We start from the raw sequence: 16,222 nt of genomic DNA on the forward strand, positions 1-16,222 counted from the left end.
AATTAATTACTATTAATTAACCATTTTTCATAAGTTAGACTTAGGAAAAATTTAAATGATGATCAATTAATTTAATTGAGAAAGGTGGAATTTCCAGGGTTTTGGAGAAATCCTATGTTTTAGCCTCTCCACAAAGTTTCGAGACTAGAACACCATCGATGCTACAGAAACTAACAACCCAAAGACACATGTAACAATGCTAAGGTTGCTTCCTTGATTAATTTTCAAGTAACTTGGTAACATTGGCTAAGTTATTTGTGTTAATTTATTTCATCTTTGTTAATGTCTAACTATTATTTTAAGCTAGATGTATTATTAAAGATTTGGAACCATGCATTGACATTCATATCAACCAACACAAATAACTACATGGTGCTTCATCGACTCCAAATGTATACATCAACATTATTTGGAGAATTATTTCTAAATGTTAAATTTTTTGTTAGCACATACATGAAGAATATTTCCCTTGTGAATGTTTAAAGTTGGGAAAAATATTTGATCTAAAATTGGATTAGTTAGCCAAATAAACACAATTAGGTTCAATTATTAGATTTCTAGAAGTTTCAAACAATGTTTTGGCCACTATTATTTTAATTGATTTTCTAGAAAAAGGGAACACATATTTTGTCCACTTTTAATTATTTTGTCTTTGACCTCATCAAAGTAGATAAATATTAGTTGAGACATCACTTGTATTCTCTCACGGTTTTTGATTGTACAAGGAATTGTAATTCATGGATTAGAGATCCCATTGTCTTATAAAACAAAGGTACTCTATATCATTTGATAGATTTGAAGATGATAATTTTTTTTTTTTTTCTAGTAGTCCAATGTATTTCTCTTTTTTTTTTCTTTGTTCATGTTGCATTATATAAAAATCTTGCAGGAATATGGTTCTCTCAAGTGGTTAAGGTTAGTGGGAAGGTAGTAAAAGGTACATTTTAATTTTTTAGGTTTGTTTGGCTTAGATAAAATCATTTTTAATACTTGAGAAGAATATTGTAACATTTTTCTTGTTATTATTTTTTATTTACGAAAACATGTTCATTTGATCGGATTATTTTATTAGTGTGAGATTTAACTCCCTTGGAAGGAAGTTTTTATGTTTCTTTCAAGTTGTTACTTTTCTTCCATACATTTATGTGAAAGAAATTTGCATCCCTATCATTTAGGAGAGCATTACAAGGGAAAGAAGGTCGATCCTGATACACATGGGTAGGAAATTCGTTTCGATCCTGATACACATGGGTAGAAATTCGTTTTGCATCTTCAAATCATGTACACAAGCATTTTTCCAAGTTTTTTGGTTACTTCAGCATATTTAGATTTTTGCTTAGGTTTAAGTTAAATTCTTTCTTTTTGTGTGTTTAAGGTAGATTTATTTATTTATATTTTTCTTTATTCAGGTTTAGCTATTTAAATTTAATATATATTTGTAAATTTTTTTAATTAATTTTAATTTTATTTTTATTTTTTCTTTAGAATTTAGTTAAAATAGAATTTAATATATATATATATATATATATATATATATATATATACATTTAAAATAATTTTCATTTATTTTATAATTTAATTTAGGTTAGATTATATATATATATATATATATATATATATAAAACAATTATGAGATCTCATTTAGCATTATTATTTTTTTAGATTAATTTAAATACATACTTTATTTAACTTCTTTGGGTATTAAAATTAGTTCCTTCATATAATTATAGGTTTAAATCATTTTTATTTTAGTTTATTTAATTTAGTTAAATTAAATAGAAATTAAATTTTTTAATAATTTTTGTAGTTAATGTCAAAGAACTTAGTTCAAATGATGTAGTTCATGATTTGTGTCCCAAGTAGCATGAGTTCAAGTCTTTGGAGATATATTGGCCTTTGTGGCATTTATGAAATATTGGTTCTATCAAGTGGAATAGTGACAACCATTTCTACGAAGTTACTGATTGTGTCTAATGGAATATACTCATTATTGTTAATAATAATAATAATAATAATAATAATAATAATAATAATAATTCTAGTTAGTATTTAATTTAGTTTACATTTATTTTATAGTTAATATTTAGATTATATTATTAAAAAAAACAGATATGAAAAATCAAACGGGAAGTAGAGTTTTTTTCCTTTTGTAATTCATTTATAGATGCATACAAGTTTAATTTAAATCCTTACCAATTAAACCTATTTAATTTTAAGTTATATAGAAAACACATTAAACATTGGGCACATAAATACAATTTGTACAATTATGTTTAAATGACTCTTTGATTTCGATATCTACATTTGAATATCAGTCTTCTAACATCAACCATTTACAAGCATATTTTTCTTCTAGAATCGAATTTATGATTGTTTGATTTTACTCCTAATAAATGGTGCAATACACTATTAAGTAGTGGGTTTAATTGCCACTTTAGCTCATCTTCTAAAGGGGCATAAAATTAATCATTCAATTTGTTTAGCAATTTAAACATGTGAATAAGGCATCTTCTCTAAACACAAAATCACATTGATTTATTTTATGGGTTTCTCTCAAGGGTTAAACTTCATTAACAATCACTTGTAATTTGAACAAAGGAAAAATTTACTCAACATTTAATAATCGATTTGTAAAATAACCTCTTTCTAGACAAGCAACTCAACCAATATGTCAAAAACAAAATATAACAGATCTGTTTATTAATACCATTGCAAAATCCCTTCCTGTTAAAGAAATAACTCAACCATCATACCAAAAGAAAAAATATCACAACAACAAACTCATGCAATATACTATGATATGGTTTATTAATATGACTTGGAATTACATGTTGGAGTGGCCTTTTGAGTTACAAAAATATATTTATGGAAGCCCATAAACAACAATGGCTAATGACACGATTTTTCGAGCAAGAAGACGATGACAACGTTGAAATTTCCCCTTACATTATTGCAAATTACTATACTAGAGCAGATTTGATGGCTAGTTTGACCCTCCCTTTTGATGCCATGGCCTAGCAAATGATGACTCAAACTATTGAAAAAATACAAACTGCAGTTGGAAAATACGACCTCCCAATCATTCCATGATCTCTGGCTATACCCATGACCTAGCAACAGGATGAATCTTTAGCAATAAATATCTATGAAATCTCTAAGTGATATTTCCTTCTAATCTACTAACTATGTACTTAGGCGGCCCATGGAGCCTAAACACCTCCTTAAAAACTAACTTTGCCACCTATGTTGCCTTATACTCCGACGAAATTGTGAAGAAATGCATGAATTTTTTCAACTAATCAACAATTACATAAATTTAATCTCAACCCTGAACCTTCGGTAGACTTGTGATAAAATACATCAACAAATTCTCCCACTTCTATTCTAGAAGGGGCAAAGACTGCAATAAATTTGTAGGATGAGTATTATTTGACTTCTTCTACTGAAAAATCATACACTCCCTCACATGTTGCAACACATGTACTTGATGCCCTTTGATGAGAAACTCTCTTTAATATCCCTATAAGTTTTAAAGTATCTAGGGTGTCTTGCAAAAGGTGTATCATGAGTAGCCCTCATAATTTTATCCTTAAGTGTACTGTCCAAAACTCTATACCTGTTATCTTGAAAGTGATCATCCATCAACTCACAGGAAAACTCATGCTTGAAATACTCCACCAACAGGTATGATTTCCAATCAACTGAAATCTCCATAAGGGAACATGTTGCCACTTTCTTAGAAAGAGCATCAATGATAATATTTTTCTTTCCCTCCATGTATTCAATGTCAAAATCATAATCTTGTATCTTTCTCACCCATTTCTGATGCCTCTCATTTAGATCCTTCTATTCTAGGAAATACTGCAAACTATTGTGGTCAATCCAAACCACAAAGCTGCCATTGACCAATTAATGTCTAAACTTCACCAATGGATGCATAATGGTGAGCATCTCCTTGTCATAGATGGAGGAGTAGAGCATATCTAGTTCTCGGAGCTTTTTTCTCTCAAACACTATTGGATGTTTTTTTCATCAAGACAACTCCTATACCCTCTCCAAAAGCATCACACTCAAGCACAAAGGGTTTAGTGAAATGACGAAGTGCCAATACTGGACAAGTACTCACCACCTCCTTAAGATTGTCAAATGCTTGTTTGGATTCCTTTTCCCACCTAAATTCCTTTCTTTGTAACATTGGTTAAGGGTGAACCAACCGTGAACGCCCCTTAACAAAGCGCCTACAATAGTTGCATAATCCAAAGAATCTTCACAACTTTGTAAGGATCCTAGGTGGTGGCCAATCTAATATAGCTTGGATCTTTTCTTGATGTACCTGTAAGTTGTGCACATTGATAACATGGCCTAATTATTGAACCTTTTTCAGAATGAATTAACATTTGGATGCCTTGGCATACAATGAGTTCTCCCCCATAATACCCAATACCTCATCTAAATTCCTAAAGTGATCCTCCCATGTCCCATTGTATATAAATAGGTCATTAAAGAACACCAACAAAAACTTCTGCAATTCCTTATTGAAGACGTGGTCCATGCAGGACTATAAAGTGGCAGGTGCATTGGTCAAACCAAATGGCATGACCAAGAAATCATAATACCAATAATGAGACCTGAAGGAAGTCTTGTGAACACCCTACCCCTTGACCTTGATTTGGTGATATCGTGATCGAAGATCAGGCTTCGAGAAGTACAATGCCCCATACAACTCGTCCAACAATCATTGATCCTTGCAATGGGATACATATTTTTGATTGTTTTCTTATTTAGGTATCGATAGTTAATACACATATTCTTAGTTCCATCCTTCTTCTTAGCCAAGACTATAGAAGAAGCAAATGGATTGGAACTAGGTTTGATGTGTCCCATCTCTAACAAATCCTTGATTGACTTCTTTATCTCATATTTGAACTTCTTTGTGTGCATGTATGGAGAAATTACAACCATATTGGCCCCTTCTTCTAACTAAATGGTGTGCTCGAAGCCTTTGTTAGGAGGTCTCCCTAGAGGGATCTCCCCAAAAACTTGGCCATGTTTGCTAAAAAATGAACAAACATCTACATGATAACACTGGCTGCCATCTGAAGGTTTCTATGTCATAATCAAACACTTTTCTACCCAAGATATATCACCATGCTTGAATATACTTTCCATTTTATTCCCTATAACAATATTAGGGGAACCTTTGGACATGCCCCTAAGAAATACCCTCTTATCATCTACTGCAGTGAATTCCATCTCCATTGTTTTCTAGTTCTTCGAGTGTTTCCCTATAGAGTAAAGCCACTCAACACCCAATACCACATTAGTGTATGTTGTTTCAACAATATCTAAGTCATTTCTCATAGTATAGCTACCCATCGTCAACTACAACAATGGAAACCTTTTTGTGCATATCATACCGCACCTATCAACTACCTCAACACCACATCCCTCAAATTCTTCTGTGGGAATGCCTCTCCTAGACACCAGAGTTGTGTCAATGACGTTGTGGGTTTCCACACCATTAATCAAGGTAATGACACATTGTCCATATACTACTCCTCTGACCCCAAATATCTAGGGATGCTTGATAGAGCAGCTATAGTTCCACCCTTAGTCTCCACACATGATTGCTCATCATCCATATTGTTATGCTCATCGCCATGAGCCTGTATTACCTCCTCTTCCCCCTCAGTGTCTGAGAGCAACTCTATGTAATGTGCCTTTGCCTCCCCATGCACTTGTGAGTTGCTTCCCAAGGCTCCTTACAATTAAAACAAAGTTTCTTCCTTCTCAAATCCTTCCTAGTCTCATCATCCAATTTTCCTTTCCTAGTCTACTCATTTTGGAAGGGTTGGTTGTATTTGTTCTTTTGAGGAAGGAAATGTTTGGGAGAAAATTCATTCTTTAGTACTACATCCTCCATTTATTTGGTTATGATGATAACATTCAGTAGAGATTTGGGTTTGAAGGACTTAACTTCACCATGTAGGGGTTCAAAGTCCTTCAACAAATAACATAATCAGACTATGCTCTGACACATTTGTCACTATGGCTTGTGAGTCTTTGAAATTCTAAATGTAAGCATTTGTTGTACCAATATAATTGAGTTATTCCAACTCTCTGAAATGTATTTGTGGGTCCTTATTATCAAATCGATCAATTAACCTCTGTTTGACGTCTAGGTATGAATAAATGCTCAAATGCCCCAAAGTGACTATCCCTTGGTACCACCAATCATGAGCTTCTCCTTTTAAATGTAGTGTATCAAATTTGATGGCCTTTTTCTCCGAAGGGATGGGAAATTTCCCCAACTTCCATGGAAGATCATAATTTTGTGAGCCCTTTTTGTACTCACTTGTCTTGTTCATGTATTGAATGGTATAAAATTATTGTAAGGACATGGTTGCATGAAATTCTTCACCAAGAGCTTGATACTCCCTCAAATAATCATAATACCCTTCACCTTGTTCTTGCTGTCCCTAATTTCTTGTTGGTTTTTCTTCTAAGAACTGAAGTAAGAGAGGTCTAGGAGTTGCTCCACTTGTTGTTCAAGGGTTATTATAAATTGGGATATGGGTGCTACTCCATCTAACATGTTCCCATTGTCATTATTTGACCTTATTGAACCATTTTTGCTGGCATTGTTTTGGTTCCCATGATTATTTGCTATAAATTGGGTGATAAGTTGAACTAATTGTTTTCCCCCTTGCAAGGTCATTTAGTATATTTGTAGTGCTTCATTGGAGCTATTCATTCTTATCCCCCATGTCTTCCTCTTATTTTGATTTAGAGTGAATATTGTTATCACCCTTTCTTTGTTTCCTGTAGGTGACATATTTCCTGTTCTCCAGAGACATCAAGATAGCATGCACTTATAGGTTGGAAAGAAAACCATTTCTTTGATACCACTATAAAATATCCTCTTTCTAGACAAGCAACTCAACCAATATACCCAAAATAAAATATCACAACAAATAAATTTAACCAATATAATAGATCTATTTATCAATATCACTATAAAATCTCTTCCCTCTAAACAAATAACTCAACCATCATACCATAGTAAACAAACTCAACTAATACGATCTATTTCATTAATTTGACCTAGAATTAGATATCGATAAAAACTTTTGAGTTACAAAAATAGATTTGTGTAAGCTCATAAACAACCACATTTAATGGAATGATTTGTTGGGAAAATAGGAGATGATGATAACACTAAAATGTCCACTTACACTACTATAAATTACTATACTGGAGCATATTTGATGGCTGGTTCGATCCTCCCTTTTGATGCCATGTCCCAACAAATGATGGCCTGAGCTGCTAAGAAAATACAAACTACAGATGGCAAATAAGACCTCCCAAACATCCCACTATCTATAGCAATGAGATCAATCTTCAACAATAAATATCTATGAAAGATTTTAGTGATCCTCCCTTCTAATCATCTACGATGGATTTGTTTCACCACTTAAATAAATTCACTTAGGGGTTTCACCCTTAGCACTCCAAATCCATAAGATATCTCTAATTCTATATGAGGAAACAAGTATGCATACCTAAAGAGTGAGCTCTAATCTCTCTTTTATAATTAGACTATCACGGCTCATTAGAATACCATGGGTCTCTCTTTTATAACCTTTTTTTTCCTTTCTTGGAGTGATCATTCCAAGAGAGACATTACACACTTATTTGGCCAAAAGTTCATAAAAAGATATTGGTGATAACACATTAAAGATAACATGTCTCTTTTATTACTTTCACTGTGACTGGATACATTAAAAATTTAAAAGATGAATTTAATACACATTACTATGTAGTCTTTGGACTTTATTTGATTTGGGTCATAAGGTATTTCAAATGGATCAAGCATGATTATTTGAAATGTATAACATTTTGGGCATTTGCACGAATTATTTAAGTTGAGATCTTGAAGAATGATTTGCACCTAAAATCATATTTGTATCAACAACTCTAGTTTTATTATTCTCAGAAGACAGTTAAGCTTAGTTGGAATAAAACAAATTTTATAGTACACAAAAATCCCTCTAAAACTTGTGTTATTTAACTTGAGCAACAAATATTTTTTACTTGCTATTTATGGGATTGCATGTCCTAATTACATTTGATTCACATGCTTTGGATGACTAAAATTTTGACTCTTTAATTGGAATTTTCATTTGAATGATTATTATATTATGCCAAGTAGTGTTTTTATTCAACAACATGAAATGAATGGTTATGCAATCTCTATGAAATGTTTCGGTCACGTAAAAAATTACAAACTTTTGAATGATGGAAGGGCTAATTGGAGCATTTATTTAAGACATTTACCTATCATTTGTTTCAAGAAAATTGTATTTTGTTATGGAATAAATGATGATGACAGTATATGTCGAAGAATACAAGTACATGGCTTTCACACACTTTTGAGCAAGAAATTGCTTTAGATATATAGGCTAGAGATTGTTTTCTAGCATATGTAAATAACAACAAATTTTTTGTTAGGTTAGTAAAACTATGGTTTGGGAGTCATACATGTAGGGAAACCACATGACGTCAGGAGGCTACTCATTGAATTTAAAGCCCACCTTGTTGAAGGTCCAATTTACCCCTATTGGTACCATTTAAATAATATCATATTAGATAGGATTGAACATGGACATTACTTCCATGCACCTTGAGTATATCAAAAGCCCCCATAGGTCAATCTCGAAACCAACGATTTTCTTACCTGACTGTTATAGTGCACCTAAAACAACATTTGGGAAGATTAATCTCTTGTACTAACCTAACATTTTTATATCTGATGGCTAACACCAGGAACACCCATTCTACAATCCATTTCTTGCTAAAAAATCCTTAATGTTAATTTGGATTACTTGATTGAGCATTTATTATTCAATTGTAGGAGTGAATTAAAGATTCATGAAGGTATACCTTATTATGTTCCAATTTAATTTCATTAAGATAAATGGTTGATGTGCTCTAGAGAATTCATTAATATGCACAAATAATTAATTAAACAATCAATAGTACACTAAAAACTTTCAAACAAATCATCATCATACTGCAACTTTAATAAAGGATCAACATGATTCTAATCTATCTTATTATCACTCATGCTAAAAAACAAACTTAGGATTAGAATCAAATGTAGGTAAAACCCTAGGCTAAGAAATCACACACCTAAACATGGAAGTGACGGGTAGGACTACCAAGGTGACACTAATGACTTGCTTGATAATTTCCTTAGGTTCTCCCCTAGTGAGGTTGGGATTTTTTCCAGAGGGAGAACCCAAGTGATAAAAAACAATTAGGTGGGTAATTGGTTGACTTGATATTTTGTAGAACTTTAATCATGGCAACTACTTAGAAACACTTGAATTATGTGCAATTTACTATATACAATTTTCAATCCTTTATTGATATTAGAAGAGAAAATTTGACCAAAGGCCTTGTAAAAAGTGTGGTTAAATATCAAAATTAAACTCATATTTAATACTAATAAAACACTGATAAAATGAACGATTTTCATTCACTACAGAATATCCAACATAAATATAGACAACTGAAATACGTATAGAATGTAAAATATAAGAATAAAATAGATGATCAATTGATGATTATAATAACCTACTTGATTTTAGGTTATGTATATGCATTAAAGGATCATAGGTGGAAGGTTATAATGAAAGATTAAGAACCTTATTGACATATCATTATTGTTTAATATTTTATTTATATATTTTATGTTTATTGCCATTTTACTTTGAGATTTCACTTATAACATGCACCCTTAATGCTAACTTATATCTATGGATGTAATAAAGTAAACATATATTAGATAGAGCGAATTAGTAGCAAAGTTCGTAGTTCATTACATGAAAGGATGTCGAGTGTAGTTCCCCTACTGGAGGTTTACTCTCTGTTTTGTGGCAATATGCACTGTCATAGTCCACTTAAGTGTAGCAACACAAGGAATGACATTTATCCCAAATGAGTGCATGTGCAATGGGAAAAATGTTACCAAATTAATGAGAATTGTGACCTCAAAACAAGAACTCTAGCCTAAAATACACTTATTTTTGCACCAAAAATGAAAAAACACACTGAAATTTAAAAGTGGTGCCACTGCATCACCCTATTTTTAGGGTTCAAATTCCAACAATTTTCAACCATAGCATTAAAAACCAAAATCATGATCATGGAAAACCTTAGAATTCCAATGTTCAACCATGGCATTAAATATCATATAGAATGACTCCATGACACCCACAAATCACTTATTTCGTTCATATCTTCCCCAAAAAATCAGTAGAACATGGTAGATGTTCGGCCACAATGCAGGACTCTCTAATTTCACATTGTCTTGATACACTTATTTGAATATGTTCAAGCACTGTATTTGAATAACCCAATTCATAGATTAAAAACCCATTCCATTCTTCCAAGTATTTCCATAACTACTATGCCCCTCAATGTAAATATCTTTCATAGGTGGGAAGATGATAGAATGGATGCAATGTGAGATTTTCTAGCCTAATGTTACTTTCACATTGTCTTGATACACTTATCTAAACATGCTCTAGCATTTTATCTAAATAACTAAATCTACTTATTAAAACCTATGCCATACTTCCAACTATAGCCATAACCACTATGGTGATCCAACCATATGCCAACCATCTTAGGATGGCATCATCAACTTTTCCATAAATGTAGAACAAAGTTAGGTGATAGATAAGAATTGGGGCACCAAATGCCTACACAACGGTGTAAAGTGAAGAGAAAAAGGGAGTTTTTTTTTTTTTGTAAATCAACTCCAACCATGAGGATTCTAGCTTGGCAATTCTGGCAAGAGTCTAGGCATTTCGATAGGCACTAGTACTTTTAGCCAGAAATAAGAGATGTATAGTAATTAAACCATCATAACTAACATAGTGATAACAATATGCCATAACAAAGAATGTGGTGAGATAACATGATTTGAAGACAAATTATCAAGAAAGAGACCAGGTAATGCATTTGACTGAGAAATAAGCAATGTTGAATTTCATCACTGCATCTTTTAAAAGGGTGTAGCGAAATTTTTAGGGGCTAGCATTTGTAGGTGGGTTAATTTTCCACACTTTTCCAAAAAAAACATTCCATAATTTCCATTTTTTTTATAAAATGATTTGCCCAAATTTTATAATATAAAATTATTTTACCATAAAATAGCCAAAATTTTATATAGAGCGTCTATACAATTATTATAAATTTGAATATTTTTTTCATAAATATCACCAAACATTTTATAGACTGCATATTACGAACTACTAATATTTGCAAAGGTTTTTAAACTTTAATATAAATTTTCATGGTTAAAATTTTCATTGAATTTGAATAATTTTACAGAAATATCACCAAACATTTTATAGATTGCATATTAAGGACTACTAATATTTACAAAGGTTTCTAAACTTTAATATAAATTTCCATGGTTAAATTTTTTGTTGAGGGAGTGTTTTGCCAATTTAACATGCAATAGGTTGCTAAGGCTGCTAAAAAAGCAGTTTTGCCAATGTAGCATGCAGGAGACTGCTAAAAATGTAGCAAGTATGCCATGGGCCAATAAAATATAGTAACTAAAAGTTCCTCCATGGTCATTAGGTTTCCAAAGTTGCGAGAGTTTGAAATATATAAGTGCATGAACAATAAAAAAACATACCAATGCTGTGATAACACATGGGAATTAAACCATAGTGTTTCTACCAACATAATTCATTGATAATAGTGATGAATTTAGCGTACTTTGAATTCAAATTCATACCCCCCAAAAAAATGCTAAACTCCAAACCTAGAAAAACTTCACCATGTACTTCTCCATGCTGCAATATTTCCACTAACAGAGGTTTCTAGTCACCAATTTCATACCATTTTTAGAATTTTAATATTCAGTGCAAATCTTGTCCATTCTAGTAAAGAAAGAAGCAACCAAAATTTGCTTAAATTTTCTTTCTGAGTGGAAACTTCACCAATTTTGCCTAAATTTTCTTTTGCATATATTTCATTATCCTCTGTTCATTTCTCTTTGGATGTAATTGCAAATTTACCTTCACTTCTTGTTATGATGACAAACTTGATTGCAAGCTCCACAATCAAAATTTTCCAGTGCTGCTCTCAGTGCATTGAAAATAATTGCAATTGCTTTTTAATGTCTACCCATATAGACTTAATCCCTTTCTTAACACAATTATTCTAACCCCATCACCATATGTATTCTTCTTCCAATTATTTTAACCCCATAAATCCACTGTTTCCACATGATTTTGGTTTGACTGCTACCAGCTCAAGACATTCACATCATTTCATTTTTCCCTAGGTGCAAATGTGATGAATCTTTAATGCTTCATCTATCTCACATTCTTTACATCATCTATGGTAGTTATGACACAAGGAAGAATGAGAACAATGGAATAGAGAGTCATCTATCTCACATTCTTTACATCATCTATGACAGTTGTGACACAAGGGAAGAGTGGGAATAGTGGTATAAAGAGTCATTTGCTCATTAGTAGAGCTCAACCTCAAGAGGATTTTGGAAAATTGAAAGTTGACCTCGTGAATTCTTATTTGCATGGTGCTTTAACAATAGGAATTCAACCAATTAAGTTAACCTTGAGGCGAAATTATTATTATAATTATTAACTATAACAAGAATTAATATATGAACTAAACATATATACATTTAGAAAAGGCATGTAATAAGATTCTTAACCATGTAGATTTTTAATTTGTAAATAGACTTTGTTATAATTCCATGGACCAATACCATGGTTTACTAATACCACATGACCAAAAAACCATAACTCATGTTCATATGACATTTTTCAGTTAATCAATTTAATTAAAATGGTAGAAATAGCATAATTACTTTTGAGATAAATTTATGACTACTACTAAAAAATGGAGGTTAAACTCATGCCATGTGTTTAATAATTATTCATAATTAAATTAAAATTATGAAAACCCATTCCAAAATAGCAATTATATAATATATATATATATATATATATATAAATACTCGAAATTAAAAAAATAATATTATATTAATAAGTAAAGTATTATAAAATCAATATGAAAAAATTCATGATAACATAGCTATAAAAAGTTTGATCATGATAGACAACATTCTTGTGTGTATAGTCAATTAAATTATGTTCACTTTCTTCCTCTCAATTCTTTGTTTTTTTGTTTTATTTTGTCCGTTAGATGATTGATTATGCCCTTGACATTAAATGATCATTACTATAAAAGGCATAGGATTCTAATTATTTCAATAAAACAAAATATTTATTAGGATATTTATTATCATTTACAACGGTACAAATTCATGATGTTGCATTAATGATCTATTTATTTTACATTTGAATGGATATTACATTTGTTTGATCTCTCTAGGTATAATACTAGAACCATTATGTATGGGGATAGATCAACTCAAAATCCTAGATTCATGAAACTCATGTAAAATTCAAAGAAAGAAAGTTGCCACTATAAGCCCAAAAAATCATATTTTGGAGTTATATAGAAGTAGAGTTACATTTTTGACATGATTATATGTACAATTTTCAACCGTCCCTTGAAGTCAAATCATTGACCCTTTTAATTATGTACGTTGAATTTTAAGCCATTCCCTAAAGTCAAATATTTCATCCTTAATTTAAACCCTCATCTCAACTTTTGTTGCTATTCACAAAAATTCTTTACATCTACAAAATTCTTTACATCTACAAAATTCTTAATGGTTGATATTATACTTTTCTTTACGTAAATGCCTTTTATTTTATGGAATGTATAATTGTTATTGTCAATTTTATTAGATTCTAATAGTCATAATTAAATATTCAAAGGACAATAGCTTGACTAGAAGTTAGCAGGCTTAATTCCCCTTCCACTCAGGTTCTGTTCTCTGGAGACATTTTATTTTGTGTGACAAAAAATTGTACAAGTTGAACATTTGTGTTGAGAAAAAATCCTATAAGCCTAAAGAGGTAGGAACACTGTTATTCTTAAAACATCTTTAATAATTTAATACACACACAAACACACATTGTATAATAGGGTATATGTCATCAAATGAGACTAGCTTAAGTGGAATTTGGGTAGAAATGTTGTTATTATATCTACCTAAGTTCAAATCCCATAATGATGACATGTTTCCCTTTGTAATTTGATCAACCTTTCATTCTACATCACATGAATGCCAACTGTAAACTTCTCCTTCTAAAGCTTAAAACATGGATCAATATCTCAATGAAGACTTTAGAATTATAGTAGCAACATTAGAACATAAATATAATTTGATATAGAAATAAGAGCTACACACTGAAAATATCTCGATATTTCTAGTGAGAATGCTCAAGGTTTTGTAAATTTTTGTGAATACAATAATAGATGCAAAGATAAAGTCATATAATGACATTTTCTTAACATTCAATAGCAAAGATAGTAGAAGTTAAACCAAAGCCAACGTCCTGGTTTGAAAAGGTGGTAAAAGCAAAATCTAAGTTGGTTCCTGAGAATATTAGAATTCATTACAAAAGAAATGTGTCCACAAGAATCCAATTGTAACCTACCTAGTCCCTTAATCCCTGATTAAGGACATGAGGTACCAAATTTTCATCTTTACTAGCTTAATGATTAGCTCATATACCACTTGCATCACATACCTGAATTTTTCAATGTCTTTAAGAGGATGAGGTCCAACATGCAAGGATGGATTAGTTAACAAAATTAGTCATTCTCTATTTAACAAAAGCCCTCCACTAACTACGGATTATGACAAGTTATGGTCTTGTCAAACCAGATGTGATGAGTTCATGACCTTTGAGCCTATATGCTCGTAGTTCGTACTTGTATCACATCCATGAGGAGGATTTGATTCCTTAGGGAAATATTTTGACCACTATAACTTAACTATGATTTATTCACCCATTTTAGAGTATGGAGTTCTCCATACCTATATTTAAATGATTATAACAATACCTTATTATTCTCTACTTTTCAAGCCACTAAGATCTCAATTTAATGATCCATAAATCATATGGCCTTAGGGCATGAGAACAACATTGTTTTTTAGGTTTTATTTATGGTGCCATTCACCCTTCAAGCCCCCCTCTCCTTAAAAGAATCATCTTGGAACGAAGTCACATATCGCTGGGGTTGTTACCATTCACAACACTCAAAATTTTGTTCCTCTAGCGATATATGAACTTGTATATCTTAGATGTTGGACTTCTTGGCAATATGATAAATGTGTATTACGTAGAATTTGATTGGCTAGTGGTACATGATTTTTATAGCCTACATAGTTCCTTATGTGCACATAATGCATAATATAGAACACTATTGTGCATGCCCTAACTTTCTCTACATGATAAAGGGCTATATCAAGTGGCTCCTTGACTCCTTGGCGAAATGATGCCCTCTATCGCTCAAATTGAGGGTTCTATCTAGTGATAAACTATGGTAGGGAATTCCAACCAGTACCTAGCCTCTATCTTAACTTTCAAGTCAACCAAATCTACAAGAGTGTAACCATGGAGTCAAGCCTCAAGCTAAATGTAAAAGGAATTGAATGTATGAGCTAATGGCCCAACCTACATGCATAAAGCCTCTCATAATTTGCTAGTAGGTCTCCTTCCATATAAAATAAATACTTATTGCACTATGGGCATACATTTTTACCACATGATACAAGGATAGTTACTCCCTCTTGTTGCAAACAAGATGAAGTTCCATGTAAGCTCCTCCTTCCCATACAACATGGGGTCAAACATTACCATATCATAGGAAAATGAGGTTTCAAAAGAGAGGGTATTAAGTACTCTAGGTTTCACTATTAATTGGTATATCCCTATGACATCACAATAACCTCATTGTAGTTAATTTAATATCTTAAATATGTATTAGGTTGTGGTTTAATTATACCTAGCCCCAAATTGATAGTTAAATCACAAATGGTGGTTAAACTAATTGACAGGAAGTGATAACGAATCTGTTTATCCAAGGGATCCTTCAATGGGGCTCAAATACATTTTGTCAATTGAATGGATAAGTTACACTCAGCATTAGGGCATTCAAATTAACAATTAGAGGAAATAAATAATTCATTATGAAAATATTATGATATCTACTCATAAAAGTAGACAAGGAGGCTCCTACTTTCCTT

Source organism: Pinus tabuliformis, chromosome X (assembly GCF_031772625.1).
Source record: "Pinus tabuliformis cultivar Carrire ecotype Pingquan chromosome X, CPIR1, whole genome shotgun sequence".
Lineage (NCBI taxonomy): Eukaryota > Viridiplantae > Streptophyta > Pinopsida > Pinales > Pinaceae > Pinus > Pinus tabuliformis.